The following is an 18,543-nucleotide window of genomic DNA, read 5'->3' as shown; positions in this document are numbered from 1 at the left end:
CAAGGAAGTGAAATACTCGGATCTGTACATTTAGAAAGATCAATTTGGCAGCAGTGTGGAGAATGGATTAGAGAAGAAAGAGATGATGCAGGGAGATCAGTTAGAAAGCTTTTGCAATTAAGCATGTATTAAGATGTGGAAGGTTTGTGATTTCTGTCATCAGAATAACACACTAAGAACTGATGGCTCTTTTAAAGTATTATAATAAGATAAAAATGAAATTTTACAATTTGTGAGGTAACAAACTGGGCCATCTGGGGAAGCAATTATTTTGTAGCTATGGTGAGCTGAACCATGCAAGAAAATTGCACTTTCCAGGACATAGCGCACAGCCTTGCACATAGTAGCTGCGTAATAAAGGTCCCATAGACTCACTTGCCTCATAAGAAAATGCTTTTCACCAGACTATTTTAGACTTTTAGCTATCAATACACAGAAACCACTATTTGCTTAATAGTTTTATCATTCAACTAACTTGAGTACCTGTTATAATGCCAGGTCTTATCCTGGCTGTTCATCATGGTATATAAAGATAAATATATATCATACCTTCTCCTCAAGGAGTTATAAATCTAGTGGACAAGACATGTAAGCAATCAACTATAATACAATCAAAATCTAAAAGCATTTATTAATAGTAGATATATAGTACTCATTGCATACTAGGTACCGTGCAGGATATTGGGGGCACAAAGACAAAAATGAAACAGTCCTTGACTTCAGAGAATTGCAATATAATGAAAGGAGATGGGTATAAACAAAATATGTACCGAGTGGAAATAAGATGGTCTCTGATAGTGCCATAAGAAAATTACTATGAGAATTCAATAGGAGAGATAACTGCTAATAGGGGAATGGAGAAGGTGTTTGGGAAAGCCTTGGTAGAAGAGGTCACATTTGAGTCAGGTCTTGAAGAACGGAGAAGACTTTGACAGGTAGAGATAAAAGAAAAGACATTCCAGTTAGAAGGAGCGACATAAGCAAAGGCATTGAGGCAGAGAAGAAAACAGTATTTTCGGGGAACGGTAAACAGTCCAATTTAGCCGGAACATATGATGATTTTGAACTGGAAAGGACCTTAAAAATTACTTACTTCAATCCTTCCATTTCACAGAAAAGGAAATGTAGGCCCACAGAGGTGCAGTGCTTTGGTAAAGTCACACAGGTAGAAATGGCAGGGCTTGATTCAAATCCATGTCTACATTTTCTCCCTCATGCAGTGGGAAATAAGGTCAGAAAAGGAAGTTGGGGTCTAATCATGAAGCTCCTGAAATGCTTAGTAATATAACAGAATCTTTTAGAGCTAGAGAAGAAATTAATTATAAGATCATCTAATCCAACTTCCTCTTTAACAGAAGAGGCCCGGACAGAGGAATAAACTTGTCCAAAGTCCAACAATGAAACAGTGGCAATCAGGATTAAAGTCCGGGTCTCCTACGCTGCTTTCCAATTCTGTTAACTGAAACTCCAATGACATCCCTGTAGGGTAAGTTCAAGGACACATCGGCGGTAGTATAACTTCCAAAGAGACAGGTGGAGAAGCTACAGTGGACGGTCTATGTAGTTTGCCTTGGTTTAATAGGGGAACAAAGTTGTCTCCAACTCTGTGTTTTACAATTTCAATCCTCTCTTTTTGCTCATCTAGTTTCTCCAAAGGCAGTTACAACTCGACATTCTTGTGACTATGACTTTCAAAATAAAGATACTATCTCCTCTCTTGAATAAAATAACGTCTCCTGGAACTTAATCATAAAGTCATGAAGGGGAGGGGAGAGCAACGTCTCAATGCATGGATAATTCTAGCAGAGATTATGCCCCTTCCAAACCGGTATACTAAATTTACAAACCCAATAAGTATAAAGCAGAACTCTTTACCTTCCCCACCCAAAAAAATCCCTTCTTCCAAATTTTCCTGCTTCTATAGAGGATACTATCAGTCTTTCAGACATTCAATTTTACAACCTTCAAGTCATCCTCAAAATTCATAACGTTCCCTAACCCCAAATATTCCCATCAGTAGCCAAACCTTGTCAGATCTATCTCTCCAACATCTCTCAAATCTGTCCTCTTCTTTCTATTCACATGAATACCCTAGTTCAGACCTATACTATCTCTCACCTGGTCTACCGAAATAACCTCCCAAATGATCCTCCTGCTTTATATCCCTCTTCTCCAATCTATCCACCACATGCCTGACAAAGTTATTTTCCTCAAGCAAAGGTTTAATCATATTACTCTTTTGCTCAGTGAATTCCATATTTCCCTATGAACTCCTGAATTAAATACAGCCTCCTCTGTCTGACATTTAAAGTCTTCTACAATCTGTAATCTATGTTTCCAGATTTATAATCTATCACTGCCCTTCTTGCACCCTACCATCCAGACACGCTGACCTTCTTGCTATTTGTCACATAGGACGTTCCATCTCATATTGCCATGCCCTTATACAGACTCTCCTCTATGTCTGAAATATATTCTCCTCGTCACTTTTTCCTTTTAGAATCCTTGTTTCCATCAAAGCTCGTAACTCAAGTGCCACCTTCCAGATAAAGTCTTTCCTGATCCTCAAGACTGCTAATTTCTTCCTCTGAAAAAATTATGTTGTATTTATATCTTGTATATTTCGGGCATCTATACTATATATATGAGGTATCTCCCCTAACAGAATATAAACATCTTGAGGACAAGGACTGCTTCATTTTTATCTTTGTATCCCAGAACCTCATGGTTCTTGGTATATAGTAAGAGTTTAATAACTGATTGGTTTACAAGGCAAAAAACATTTTAAAGTTATAATGACGTTTACCCTCCCTATCAAGATATTTTACAATGTTTACCCACAACATATAATGGTGTCTCTCCCATATTTAAATTTTTACCATTACATATTGTCTTGTTCACAAATTCTTTCAGATGCCTATGTTCTGTTCTGCTACAGTCTTTCTCCAGTGCTCACTTTGGCATGGAGGTAAGCCTATGGCATAAAGGTCTATGCCAGTTAAATAGAAGTTATAATAGGTTCTACCTAAGCTAGAAAGATTTTGAAGATGGGCCTTTTCACAGACCCTATCTAAGGACTAGCTAAGATAATAGAGAAGCTAATCAGAGGATGAATTGTCCTAGACATAATAACCCACAAAGCACATTTATAAAAGCACAAAGGAGTTGTGATCTCCTTTGACAGAGGAAGCACCCATACTAATAAAGTTCCTTGAAGTATTGGATTAGACATATATTTTGTCTCCCTAGTTAGACTATAAATTCCTTGTGGGCAGGGACCATTATACACATTTCTTTGGTACCCTCAAAGCATCTAATATAGTGCTAGGCCCATAGTAGGTACCCAATAAATACCCATTCTTGACTGATTGATTACATTTTCTATATCAGCTTAAAAAAAAGAGGTTAAATTTACTAGAGGAACCTTGAGAACCACATCTTCATGGAGGAATCACAGAATCTCAGAGTTGGAAGAGACCTCGGAAGTCTAGTTCAACCTACACCTGAGCCCAATTTCTTCTGTAAGACACAAGCTAAGAGGTTATCCAGTCTACATTTGGAAGACTTCCGTTGAAAAGGAAAGCACTACCTCCTGAGGCAGTCCATTCTACCTCTGGACAGATTTAATTGTTAGAAAATTTTTCCCTGTATCAAATCTAAATTGTTCTTAGCAAAATAAGTCTAAAAGCCTCTTGAAAATGACAGCATTTTAAATTCTTGAAGACAATGATCGTATTCCTCTCTAAGTTTTATTTTCTATTGTTCCTTTAACTGCTCATTATAGGGCATAATACTGAATGGACTCACCATCCCGGTCACTAAGACATTTATTTCCTTCTAATTGGCCTGGAAGATGATACCTTAGATTCCTATACAGCAAAGGACCTGTAGGTTCCTGTACAGTAAAGAACTAAGAAACTGGCAACTCTAAAACTAGAAGTCCATTTTCTATTTATAATTTGAAAAGAATAAAGAATACAAATCCTAGCTTCTCAATACTACATTATTAATGGGTTCATCCAGAGCTCAGAGAACTGACTTCTATGTAAAGATCATTGGCATAAAAGGCAATGTGATAAAGGGAAATGATCAATGTATTTACAGTCAGAAGATCTAGAAGGTCCAAATTCTCCATTTTAGGAGGGGGCACCCTCTTTATCTCCTACCTAGCTGCACTCTTTAGGACTTTTCCATTATGCCCCCAGGAACCTCATTCATCCTGCAAGATGGAATCAGCCTTGATACTCATGCCTCACTAACATGCGCTGCCCCTCTAATGGAAGAGTGAGGCAATGAGCTTGGAAACTTCCTTTAAGAAGGGGACCCAGGCCCACCATCTCTTCATTTCTCATCGAGCTGCACTGCTTTGGAGATTGCAGTCCTTCTTCCTCCTCTCTTACTTATCAGCTCCTTTTGTGTATTGTCTTCCCCCATTAGATTATAAACTTTCTTTTTCATATTTGTATCCCTAGGGCTTAGCACAATACCTGGCACATAGTAAGTATTTAATAAATGTTAACTGACTATCTAGGTTCAAGTCCTGGTTCTGACATAGCTGTGTGAATCTAGAAAGGCTTAACCTCTTTGACATTAAAGTTCATCTACAAAATAGGGGTAGCAATACTTAAACTACCTTCCTCATATAGTCATTGTGAGGAAACTCCTTTATAAAACTTATCATATTGGTAAATATGAATTATTATTATTATTGGACTTCCCTTAAGCAAGAGCTGACAGCTGTCCCTAATCTTATTAGATTATTCCTTATCTCTCTTCAGGTTAGATTGCTGTCTACTATAGGGATCAAAAGTGCAACTATGAAAATAAATTTCTCTCAGGCCTAAGAACAGATTTATCTTTTTTTTTATCATTATAAAATACATTGATTTAAAAAGAAAATCCAAAGTTCTTATATTTATGGAATGACCTATAGCATTATGTAGTGAAAAAAGTACTGACCTTAAAGTTAAGAGAGCAGATTTCAATCCTGGCTCTGATCTTTTTAAAAGGAAGGTAAAAGAGTGTTTTGTCTTTTTGTCTTGCTCCCCCTGATTCAAATCTTTCAGATCTGGAGGGTTTGGTTGAAGATTTATTTACCTGTCCCATGTTGTCTTGATAGATTTTTTTTTAAATTTTTTTTTAGTTTGGCACAAACCTATGATCTCATCAATGTAGGACATTCCTACAAGAAAACACTTTCAAATTCCCTCCACAAATTCAGATCAGCAACTCACTGAGTCTAAGTCACTGGCCCACAGTAATATAGCTGGTAGATGTCAACATAGCTGGTTAATTAGCATTAGAGTGTATACATGTCTATATACATACAAACACATGTATACAATTCAGTATAATGATAACACATTTTAAAAAATAAGCAAGACACACCATTGGCATTTGTGTGGCCTACAGCAAATTGTTTCACTTTTCTGAGTCTCCCTTTCCTTCTCTCTCTTCTGTCTTCTAATGAGGTCAGTAATACTTACACAACCCACACTCACTGGGCTGTTTGAAATAAAGTATTTTTTAAATCTTAAAGTACTATAAAAGTTGAAGTTATCATAATAGTAATATTGGCTTCCTACTGTCATTTTGGGGGAGGGTGGATTGGATACTATTAGCCAGAAAGAATAGAATGCCTTTGGGTTAAAGATTGGGTTACTTTCAAGGTATTTGTTAGAAAACAATTTATTGCCAATGTCTGGAAAGATATCAATGCTGCTCTTAAAGCAGCAAAGGACTCTTACCAATTTGATTCATACTAATGTAAATCATATAATAATGACAGAGCAACTGTCTAGGTAAAAATATTTGTTCAAACCTTCCATGTGAATGACACTTGGGATATTAACTCACTTGACTTTTCTCTCTGTATTAATCTCTACAGAACTGGTTGCCAGCAGCATAAGTTTTCTAAGCAGCAATTTGAATACCACAGATGGGGGGGAGCCAGGGAAGGAAATGGGGGCAGGGGAGAGGATTAAAAGCAAAAAGTTTCTGCATCTAAAAACTCATAATTTCCTAAAACATTTGCTGAATGTTTCACAACTTATTAAGTGTGAACCATCTATGAATGCAAATGCTGATTAGCAATTTGGCAATAGCCCAACATTCACAGAATTCACATAGCTTTTCTTTAAACCAGTAGTTCATACATGATTAATTAGAACATCTCATTTATGTAGTGTGCACTTTAGCTCATTACTCTAAGTAAAATTCGTTAAGTATTTACATTTAGATAATTAAAATCTGGGTACACCCTTAAGAAAGATGCATACACTTCAGGCAAAGTGATTTTTTTTTCTTCTTTATACTACTGAAAGTAAATTACAGCCTAATTTACATCATCATCTACAACAGTTTCAGAGCAGAACACAGAGTAGTTGATTCCTCATCTTCTAATCCTTTAAAAGGTATAAAATTCCCCTACACATAAAACATAGCTAGAAATGATCAAATCATTGCAGACTTATGCTATTGCTTTGAGAAATGTTTGTATTTCTCACCCTTCAATCCAGAGTTGAAAAACATAATAGTAAGATACAGACACTACTTCAGGGGCCCTCAAAGGCCCATAATCTCCTTTTTAAAAAAAACACCTATAATCCTTCACTATTAAAATAAATTTAGGGACATAAGGTTAATAAGTAGGTTCTTGTTAGATAATTTAATAAAACTTGAAATAATCGTGTGGGGGAAAATGGATTTTATAGATACACTCTTGGATGGTTGCTGGTTCTTAGCTGAAAATTTCTAGATAATTGATCAAAATATCATTTGTACAAAACCTGGAATAACCAAAACATTTTGCGAACCATGGGGGGTGGGGAAAGGAAGAAATGAGTATTTCTGCTTACTTTAATTTTTCTAATAATGGAATGTTGAAAATATTCCTTACTTTATAAATTTTGGCATTAAGTCTTTCTGAAATGCATTATTCTACTTTTCTATCTAAAGATATATAATAAAATGAATACTAGGCTATGTTAACAGAAGCATTCATAACAAAAGAGGTGACAGTCCTACTGTACACCTATCACCCAACTCAGATATCATTTGCAATAGGTATAGTGCCCAATTCTGGCCACCAAAATTTGAGAATATTGAAAAATTGAATGTATTCATCAGAGGGCAGATTGGTATGGAAAAGGGACTCAAAACCATAAGGTGAAAAGAAGACTTGGTGGGTGGGACATGATAGTTGTCTACAAGTAAGGAGATTATTGACCCAGGATGCATTGAAACTGTGAGGAGAGGGAGGGAAGAAAAAAAAAAAGAAATTTACATGATAATTTTGTTATTATATTTTAAAGGAATGGCAAGTTGTCCATAGTAGATTTGCAGTTTCATATGCAATCATCTCTTTTCATTGTTCTATATTATGGAAATGCTTATTTTATTCCATAAATTAAAAATAAAATTTAATAACAAAAAAGAAACTAGATGGTCTCTGAAGCCCTTATCAACTCATGAGATTGTATGATTCAGTGATTTTTAACAAGATCGAATTATTCCTTCATGGTTCCAAATCTTGCAGTATTTTTAAGACTCCTATTCTGAACATTCATAACCAATATTATATATATATCATATATATATATTTAATATATTTTTAAAATATATATGTGTATATATTCACACACACTCTAAGAGTTTGTAAATCATGTAGAAGATTAGGCAGACTCTACACTTATCGCATGACATGTTCTGAAAGTTTTTGTTTTGATTTTTTAAAAAATAAAAACCCAAATAACTTACTTTCTAGACTTCTGTGCCTTTTTCTGGAAATACCAATATAGATAATCATAGCTAGAGAAAGAATGTTTAACCACTAGTCCTACCATTTTGGAAAGACACAAAAGAAAAAACAGACAATTTCAAGTAAATTAAATTGAAAAAGTTTTGCTTGAACAAAATCAATGTTCCTCTGCAAGAGTTCATGCAAGTCTTTCTAGGTTTCTCTTTCTTAATTTCTTATAATACAATAGAATTCCACTACATCCATATACTATAGTTAGTTCAGCTATTCCTCAATTCATGAATACTCCCTTAGTTTTTTGCCAACAAAAAAATAACTGCTATAAATATCTTCATATATATGGGTCCTTTTTCTTTCTTTAATTTCTTTAATGTGTAGAGCTACTAGTGGTATCCATGAATCAAAAGATATGCACATTCAGTGTTGTTTGAAGCATGATCCTAAATTGCTTTCCAAAATTGCAGGACCAATTCACAATTCTACCAACAGTATCAATGTTCCTATTTTCCTGTAGCCCCTCCAACATTAATCATTCTCCAATATTTGTCAATTTCCTTTTTTGGTTGGGCTTTTTTTTTGTCAGTTTTGCCAATGTGATGAGCACAAGGTGGACGCTGAGAATTGCTTTAATTTGCATTTCTCAAATTTTAGTTAATTTAGAGTATTTTTTCATGTAGCTGTTGATAGCTTAAATGTCTTCCTTTCAAAACTGCCTGTTTATATCTTTTGTTCATTTATCAACTGATTTTGCAATTTATCAGTTATTTATCAAATCAATTGAGAAATGGCTCCTATATTGAATAAATTCCTTGTTTATCTTGATAATGAGATCTTTAACAGTGAAATTGGATACTAAAATTTTTTTTCAATTTGCTTCCATTTCAATTTTAGGGATAGATTCTGTTTGTGCAAGACCATTTTACATATTATATAATTAAAATTGTCCATTTTAACTTCTGTGATACACATAATTTTGTTTTCCTCTTTTTTGAAATTCAATTAGCTAATGGTTTAACTATTTTACTATTCCTTAAAATTTTTGCTTTCAATTTTTTTAATTTCTGATTTTCAGAATTTCTATTTCAGTGTTTAATTAGGGTCTGCCAATTTGTTGACATCTCATTATTTGTTTGTTTAGTTTTTAGCAACATGTCAAAATCACTGTTCATTTTCTCTCTTTTGTTGATGAAAGTGTTCAGAAACATAAAATTTCCCTTGAGGCATGGGTTCTTAACCTTGCATCTTTGAACTTTTAAAAAAACATACTTTCACACCTATATTTCAGTATAGTTGGTTTCCTTTGTAATCTTATGTAGTCTATTTTATGTATTAAAAACTATTCTGGGGAATCTTTCACATTTAAAAGTTCAAGAATCTCTTCTCTAGTTTACCTGTCAGATTTTTGGAGAATGGAGGAATTTATGACCAAACAACAGATAGAGAACATTATGAAATGCAAAATGAATAATTTTTATTACATTAGATTGAAAAGATTTTGCACAAGCAAAGCCAATGCAAACAAGATTAGGAGGGAAGCAGAAAATTGGAAAAGAATTTTTACAACCAGTATTTCCGATAAAGGCCTCATTTCTAAAATTATATAGAGAACTGAGTCAAATTTATCACATTGCAAGTCATTCCCCAACTGATAAATGGCCAAAGGATATGAACAGGCAGTTTTCAGAGAAAGAAATTAAAGCTATCTAGTTATATGAAAAAATGTTCTAAATCACTATTGATTAGAGAAATGCAAATCAAAACAACTCTTAGGTACCACATCATCACAGCTATCAGATTGGTTAACATGACAAAACAGGAAAATGATAAATGCTGGAGAAGATGTGGGAAAATTGGAACACTAATGCATTGTTGGTGGAGTTGTGAACTGATCTAACCATTCTGGAGAGCAATTTGGAACTATGCCCAAAGGGCTATAAAAATGTGCATACCCTTTGACTCAGCAATACCACTTCTAGGGCTGTATCCCAAAGAGATCATACAAATGGGAAAATGACCCACATGTATAAAAATATTTGTAGCAGTTCTTTTTATGGGGGCCAAGAACTGGAAATTGAGGGGATATCCATCAATTGGAGAATGACTGAATAAACTGTGGTATATGAATGTAATGGAACACTATTGTGCTATAAGAAATGATGAGCCAGCAGACTTCAGAAACACTTGGAAAGACATATGTGAACTGATGCTGAGTAAAGTGAGTAGAACCAGAACATCGTACACAGTAACAGCCACATTGTGCAATGACTGACTTTGATAGACTTAGCTCTTCTCAGCAATGCAAGGACCTAAAACAACTCCAAAAGACTCATGATGGAAAACTCCATCCACATCCAGAGAAAGAAATATGGAGTCTGAATGCAGAACGAAGCATAACATTTGCTCTCTTTGTTGTTGTTTTGTTTTGCTTTTTCTTTCTCATGGTTCCTCCCATTCATTCTAATTCTTCTATACAACATGACTAATGTGAAAAATGTTTAATAAAAATGTATATGTAGAGCCTATATCAGATTGCATGCTGTCTTAGGGAGGAGGGAGAGGGAGGCAGAGAAAATTTAAAACTTATGGAAGTGAATATTGAAAACAAAAAATAAATAAATTATTGTATTAAAAAAATAAATAAAAATTTTAAAAAGAATCTCTTCTCTAATAGCTGCTTTGGCTGCATCCCACAAATTTTGGAATGTTATCTCATTGCTGATATTGCTTATAATGAAATTCTCTATTTTTTCTATAATTTTTTTCTTTGATCCACCAATTTTTTAGGGTTAAGCCTTTTAGAGTCCAATTAATCTTAATCTTTTCTTTAGTGGCCCTTCATTGAATAGAATATTGATTTCATTATAATCAGTAATGTTTAATATATCTGCTTTTCTGCATTTGTTTGTAAAGTTCTTGTGTCTTTATATATTTCAGTTTTTGTAAAGGTGATATGCACGTATACTTTATAAATATATTTCTACTCTCATTAAATAACTGCCAGAGATCTATCATATCTACCTTTTCTAAAATTCTACTCAGGTCCTTAATTTATTTTTTGGCTTATTTTTGCATGTGTACCATTACAGTTTTATTGTCTATAAAGTATTGACCTTAATCCATTATCTATGATCATTTTCTGCATAATACAGTTTTCCTGGTTATCTCTTTTACTTAAGTACATTTTTGCTGTTGTCTTGTTTGAGATCAGGAGTCTGAGATCTCTGCTTTCTTAAAAATTCAGCTGAAGCATTTTGCTTCAGCCCCTTATTTGAACTTCATATACATCTTTATTTCAAGTATGTTTCTTGTAAACAGTATACTGTTGGATTCTGCCCTGCTATCCACTTCTGTTTCATGGGTGAGTTCATCCTATTCACATTTACAGTTATTATCGTTAATTATGTATTTCCCTCCATCCTATCTTCTTACAGTTTTTTTTTCCTTTGCTCTGCCCTCACCCCTTTACAAAGAAGAAGTTGATAAGAGCGAAGCAGTGTGCTCAATACCAGTGGTCTAGGTTTGATGCAATCTGCTTCCACTCCCCAGATCCTCTTCCCCTTGCCCACACCCCAATCACAGCTTCTTACTCTGGCATTCTTCCCTTTTAAACTACTTTTCATAATCCACCCATCTGAGGTTAGATTTTGTTTATGACTAGTGCTTCCCTGAAATGACCCTTTTATTTTCTCCTCTCCATTCCTTCCTGTTTTCTTGTCAAACAAAATGCATTTGTACACCAAGTCTGTCTGTCTGTCTATCTGTCTCTCTCGCCCTATGCGCACGCGCACGTGTGTGTGCGTGTGTGTGTGTGTATCTGTGTATCTGTGTGTTCTACCCTCCTGTACTGTTTCAAATGAAAGTAGTATTTAAGTGATGCCACTCTTCTTACCCTTTCCTTCTTGTTTGTTCAGTCTTCTGAACAAACTTCTGAACTTGCACTCCCTTGTTTGAGATAATAAGTTTGCTCCTCATCTTTCTACTCTTTTTCTTCCCTAATGTATTCTATTTTCCATACCTTCTTCTTCTTTAAAAAGCACAAAAACATAACAAAACCACTCCCAGCCAAGACCTCTCTCTAAAATCTCTTAATAACCTTAGCATTTTGAATTTGTGTCATCTCCCTCTATTAGAATGCAATCACTTTATCCCTCCTACTTGTTTGCTCATATTTATCTTTTTCTATTTCTATTGACTCCTGTGTTTGTATCTCAAAGTTTCTACTCAGCTCTGATTTTTTCACCAGGAACGCTTGGAAGGTCTTTCTCTCATTAAAGGTCCATTTTGTAGAATTAAGCTATTTTGTAGAGTACATTATTCTTCAGTAAGCCTATATTTTGGACAATATTGTACTCTAAGCTCTCTGCTACTTTCAAATAGTTGCTGCTAAATTGGGTGTGATTCTGACTATATTGTCTCAGCACTTGAATTCTTTCTTTCTGACTTCTTACAGCATTTATTTTTTAATCTGGAAGCTACAGATTGTGGCTATAATGTTCCTAGGGGATTTCTGTTTTTGATAGGTAAGCAGCAGATTCTTGATATTTTTACTTTGCCCTCTGAGTCTAACAAAAATCTTCTCTCATGATTTCTTGAAATAGAATATCCAGGCTCTTTTTTTTGGTCATGGCTTTCAGGTAGTCCAATGAGTCTTAAATTATCTCTCCTTGATTGCTTTTCCATGTCAATTGTTTTATATGTGAAATTACTTAAATTTTCTTCTCTTTTTATATTACTTGAGCTTTAATAATATATTTTAAAATTCTTTTCTTAAAAATTTTTGCTTAATTTTTTCCCCAGGAATTCTAGTTGATCCTGTGGCCAAACTGTGTTTTACTTTGAAGCTTTTGCTTGTAGATATTTGAAGTCATTCTTCTTCTGGGTTTGTGTCTCCGGCATCCCTGAAACAATAATCGCTCTTTATTGTGGAAATCTTTTTATTTCTTTGCTCTTCCAGCCTTACTTCCCAAACTGGGCCCTTGTATTAGGTCAACACTCTGTACACTTCTGTGGGAATGTTGGGGCCTGATTTGTATTTTCTAGGGTCCTGTTCATACTTTCTCTTGCTATTAATGGATAGTGTTCTTCAAAGAACTTCAGGGTCAGTTCAGACCAGGAATGTACAAACATTCATTCTACCCTATTTGTCCGATCTAGTACAAAGTCTGATTGCTTCCTACCTGGTTTGAGCTTTGCAAACTCCTGATTATCAGTCTGGGTGAGGGCAATATAGCTGTCAGCTTAACTGTGATTGGAGTTCCAGTAGACTGCTGGTGGCCTCAGCCCCTATCAGTAAACTAGAAGGTACTACAGATTCAGAGTGACAGAACTATAGGCTTCCTATTGGTCTGAGGATCCTCTGCCCTGGTCACTCAGATGTAGTGTCCAGGCTAGGTCTGTGAACTAAATCCACGACTTCTTTGAAGGATCACTACTGTTTCCTTCTATGCCTTCTCCTGGACATCTGAGATGGATCCTTGACCATTTCTTGAAGTGAAGCATAGCCATAAGTCACCTTACAAACTAGGTGCAGGTTCCAAATATCCCAAGCTGGAGCTGCACTCTAGCTTTGGGTTCAGAACAATACAGGTGCTGGTTGGCTCCTGCTTCTGTTCTCTCCAAAGTACATAAAATTACGCTCAGTCCCTGCTGTATCCACAATTGCTTCATGCCCTGGAATAGAGCCTAGGGTAAGCCCTGCTCCTAGGTTTAGTTCCCCTCTTCAGAAAAGTCCACAACTTTGCTGTCAGATTAGTCATAGATATAGATTGGATCGTGTTCCTGATGCCTGGTATAGATAAAGATCTCATTCTGTTTTCTCCTTGCATTTCCCAACTATTACACATTTTGGGGGTCATTTTAGGTCTTTGTTGGAGTAGGTGTGGGAAGAGTTAAGCTACACTGCCACCTCCTACTCTGCTATTTTTGCTGTGTTTCATCTAATAAACATTAGAAGTGGGATTTGAACCCATGTCTTCCTGACACCAAGGCTAATACAGACTAAGCTTTGCCACTTGCAAGTTGAATGATTTTAAGGAAATTGGGGGCGGAGCCAAGATGGAGGCCGGAAAGCAGGGACTTGTGTGAGCTCCCTGCCAGGTCCCTCCAAAAACCTATAAAAAATGGCTCTGAACAAATTCTAGAACTGCAGAACCCACAAAATAGCAGAGGGAGGCAGGGCTCCAGCCCAGAACAACCTGGATAGTCACTGGGTGAGGTCTATCATGCATGGAGCGGGGAGCAAAGCCCAGCATGGGCGGCGGCAGGACCAACCAAACCAGGAGCCAGGTGAAACAGGCCCTAGTGCCCTGAATCAGTGAGCTGTGGCAGTTACCAGACTTCTCAACCCACAAACACCAAAAGACAACAGAGAAGGTTAGTGGGAAAAGCTGCAGGGGACAGAGTGGAAGGAGTTTGGGGTTCAGCACCACCCCGGGGGCAGCAGGGGTGGTGCAGCTACAGAAATACAGCTGCAGTTGCTTCAGGCCCCAGGCCCACCTGGTGGGAGGAATTAAGCGGCAGATCAGAGCAGGAGTGCAGAGCCTGCTGAAGATCTGAGTCAGGTCCTGGTTTGTGGTTCTTGGGGAAGGAGGAGTGCTGGTGTGGCAGAGCTGGCTGTATAGAAATAGCTGTGAAAACAACAGCACGTCCCCTCAAGCTTGGAATAAAGTACTCTTTACTGTACAAGCAGTCATACCCTGACAAAAAACTCAAGGGTCAAGTAAGTTGGCTGGGAACATGGCCAGGCAGCGAAAACACACTCAGATTCAGTCTCAGAGTTTGGAATCTTTCTTTGGTGACAAAGAAGACCAAAACATACAGCCAGAAGACGTCAACAAAGTCAAAGAGCCTACATCAAAAGCCTCCAAGAAAAACATGAACTGGTTTCAGGCCATGGAAGAGCTTAAAAAGGATTTGGAAAAGCAAGTTAGAGAAGTAGAGGATTCTAAGGAAATTATTTCACCTCTCTACATCTCAGTTTCCTTATCTATTAGTTACTATAGTATTTACACTATTAACTCAAGAGTTTTGTAAAAAAGATGGCTTATAAAATAAAGCAATTTAGAAATGGGAGCCATTTTTAAATGAATAATAAAACTTATGTAAGGAATTAGGATATTTGGATATGAAAGGATTAATTTTATTTATCATATTTGAAGTTACAGATACCATTACTACAGAGGTAATAAAACAGGTAAATTTTGAGAAAGAAAAATTATTCCAACCAATAAAGCAAATTAATATAAAAGCTTATGAAAACCAAAAATCTTCTCTCAGAGCAGTAAATTCTTACTTCAATATCTGAAAAAAAATCAGTGATTCCATCAGTTTAGACATTCCCTCCAGTGATGAAAAGCTTGAACTCTCTATATCTTAATAGTTTAATGAATTACTATGTACAAAAATAATTCATTACCAAGTGGCCAAACTTGTAGTCTTAAAACTTAGTTTGATTGGCAGCCAGGCCTGTATTAGAAGCTTTTCTAGCTTGATAATACCTGCTGGAGCTTGCTCTCACCTGGCATAACCTTTAGGAATTCTTTGGAGGAAGGTGTTGGCGAAGGTGACCTTCTCTGGTGATTACAAAAATAGACATAAAAAAGTCTGTACTGGCTAACTGTTTAATAAGAATAGACAAAAAGTTGAGAGGAGGCAGATTCCAATAAATTAATATTATTTTTAAAATCTTAAGGATTAAAATCTTCTTTATAAGCACCACAGAAGGTCAGACTATAGTTTGTTGTTGTTGTGTTGTTTAGTCGTTTTTAATTGTGTCTAATTGTTCATGACTCCATTTGGGTTTTTTTTCTTTTTTTTGGCAAAGATCCTGAAGTGGTTTGCCATTTCCTTCTCCAGCTCATGTTACAGATGAGGAAACTGAGGCAAACAGGGTTAAGTGACTTTCCCAGGGTCACATAGCTAGTAAGTACCTGAGGCCAGATTTGAACTCAGGTCCTCCTGATTCCAGGCCAAGCATTGTATCCACTGCACCACCTTGCTGCCCTAAGACTATAGACCAGTTATAAATTAACAACAATCCTTGGGCTCTTGGATTACTCATATACTGTGTAATCATTTCAATGTGGTTGAAATGATAGAATCTAAACACTTCTACATACTTTGTCATCCTCCAAGGCAAAAACTGTCTTCAACTTCTACCACTTCCTGTATTCTCAGGAAGCTTCCAAGTCCTCATGCTTCTCTAACACTCCCTTACACCATGTTCTCTGGAACTCCTATCCTAATATTAATGAATTGCCTTTTAGCCTAGAGCTTTTCCTCTCACAGTCTTTCCATAATTCTTGGACTCACAGAAAATTAATTCCTGAGGGACAGACATGATTCTTGGACAAACTCTCCAGTATCATGCATGTGTTTTCTCATTTTCCAAATACATTGAGCCAAGAAGAAATAGACACACCCTTTGCTTCTCAATTACTCCACATATTCCAATATAAAACTCTTTATTTTCTCTAAAATCATCCATCTTCCTAACTTCCCTATTTCTGTCCAGAGCATCACCCTTAAAAATCTTGGAGTCATCTTTGACTCTTCAGTCTTTCTCACCTCCTATATCCAATCAGCTACTAAGTCTTGTCTACATTGTCTCCATGATATCACTTACATTTGTCCTCTTTTCTCCACTCACACAGCCACCTCCTCAGTTCAGAGACTCATCATCTATTTTCTGAACTACTGAAATAGTTTACAGTTTCTCCGCACTCCAATTCATCCTCAATCCTGGTAACAAATTAATCTCCCTAAAGAATAAATCTGACCATGTTACTTACACTACTCAAAAATATTTCCATGGCTATCTATTGCTTTTGGGATAAAACTCCTCAGTTTAGCTCTTAAAGCCCTCTATAATTGTGATTCAACCTAACTTTCTAAAGGTTATCTTACTTCTATTCCCTTTCAAAAATACTCTGGCCATACTTGCTATTCCTTGAACTCAGAAATCCATATTCCATCCCCATGCCTTTGTTAAAGTTGTTCTCCCTTCCTGCCACCATCATCTGGAATGCATTTCCCCATCACACGTGCCTCATAGGGTCCTTAGCTTCTTTGAAGGATCTGCTATGAAAGGGCTTTCCTGATTCCCTTAGTTATTGATTTATTTTCCTCCATCACATTCTTTTCTTTACCTATCTGTGGGTATGTTGAATCACCCCAGTCAGAAGTAAGCTCCTGAAGGACAGGAATGGTTTACTTTTTGTTTTTATATTTCTAGCATACTGCCTGTCATAAAGTCAACCAACCAATTAACAAGAATTCATTAACCATCTCTAATGAGCCAGACATTGTGCTAGGGACTGGGAATACAAAAATAAAAAGACATAATCCCCATCTTTAAGGTGCTTACATTCTATTTGGGGAGACAACATGTACATAAATAAGTATATACAACATAAATACAAGTTAATTGGATAGGACAATGGGAGTATGGGTGATCAAAAAAGGCCTCGTGTATTGGAGATAACTTTGGAAGGAAACAAGGGATTCAAAGAGAGGAGGTTGAGAGGTAATGCACTCCAAGCATGGGGGGACAGCCTGTTGAAAGGCCCAGAGATAAGAAATGGAGTGTGGTATGTAAAGAACAGCAAAAAGGCTAATTCAGTAGGACTGCTAGTATCTTCTCCACGATCAACCCTTCTACCTGCTTAAAGGATCCCATTCCATCCTATTTCCTCTAAAAGATTCTCTCTTCTGTTATCCCCACTCCCACACTTATCTTCAATCTCTCCCTGACACTGACTCCTTCTCTACTGCCTACAAACATGCCCATGTCTCCCCCATCCTTAAAAAAATCCTCATCTGGAGGAATGCCCACCAATTGAGAAATGGTTGAACAAGTTGTAGCATATGATTGTGATGGAATGCTATAAGAAATGATGATGGGGATGGTTTCAGAAAAACTTAGGAAGACCTATATGAATTGATGTAGAGTGAAATGAGCAGAATCAGATCACTGTACACAGTAACAGCAATGTTATAATGATGATCAACTGTGAAAGACTTAGCTACTCTGATCAATACAATGACCCTAGACAGTTCTGAAGGACTCATGACGAAAAACGTTATCTACCTCCAGAGAGAACGTTGATGAACTCTGAATGCTTTTGAAGTATAAGTTTTTCACTTACTTTATTTTCTTTTATTTATTTACTTATATTCACTTATCTTGCTTTTTTGTGACATGGCTAATACAGAAATATGTTTTGTATGAGTTCACAGGCATAACTGATATCACGTTGCTTTCCTTCTCAATGGGTAGGAGAAGAATTGGAGGGAGGGAGGGAATTTGGAACTCAAAATTTTAAAAAAGAATGTTAAAAATAAATGTTAAAAAAAGAAAAAACATTATTTGATCCTTCCATTTCTGCTTTGTCCTGCTAAATTTCTTGAGAAAGCTGACCACAATAGGAATGACTACTTTCTCTCCTTTAACTCTCTTCTTAACCCCTTATAACCTGGTTTCTTATCATTCCATCAAAACTGCTCTCCAAAGTTACCGATGATTTACTTGTCAAATCCAATGGTCTTTTCTTAATTCTCATCCTCCACCATCTCTCTGTAGTTTCTGACACTGTTGATCACCCTCTCCTCCTTGATATTCTCCTTTCTAGATTTGCAGAACACCACTCTCCCCTGCTTCTCCTCCAACCTATCTGATTGCTCCTTCTCAATCTCCTTTGTTGAGTCCTCATTTAGATCGCACCCTCTAATAGTAGGTGTCCCACAGGATTCTGACCCTTTTCTCCTCTACCTTTATACCACTTCAT

The 18,543-nt window shown here is 36.3% G+C and overlaps 1 protein-coding gene across 1 annotated transcript in view; it reads right to left on the bottom strand.

The window, feature by feature from the left end:
* The window catches only part of PBX3 (PBX homeobox 3), a 301,106-nt gene that overhangs the window by 58,958 nt on the left and 223,605 nt on the right, over window positions 1-18,543 (bottom strand). The window lies entirely within an intron of this gene.

Source organism: Trichosurus vulpecula, chromosome 3 (assembly GCF_011100635.1).
Source record: "Trichosurus vulpecula isolate mTriVul1 chromosome 3, mTriVul1.pri, whole genome shotgun sequence".
Taxonomy (NCBI): Eukaryota; Metazoa; Chordata; class Mammalia; order Diprotodontia; family Phalangeridae; genus Trichosurus; species Trichosurus vulpecula.
The sequence above is the reverse complement of the archived record's forward strand: the minus strand, read 5'-3'. Positions and strand labels throughout refer to the sequence as shown.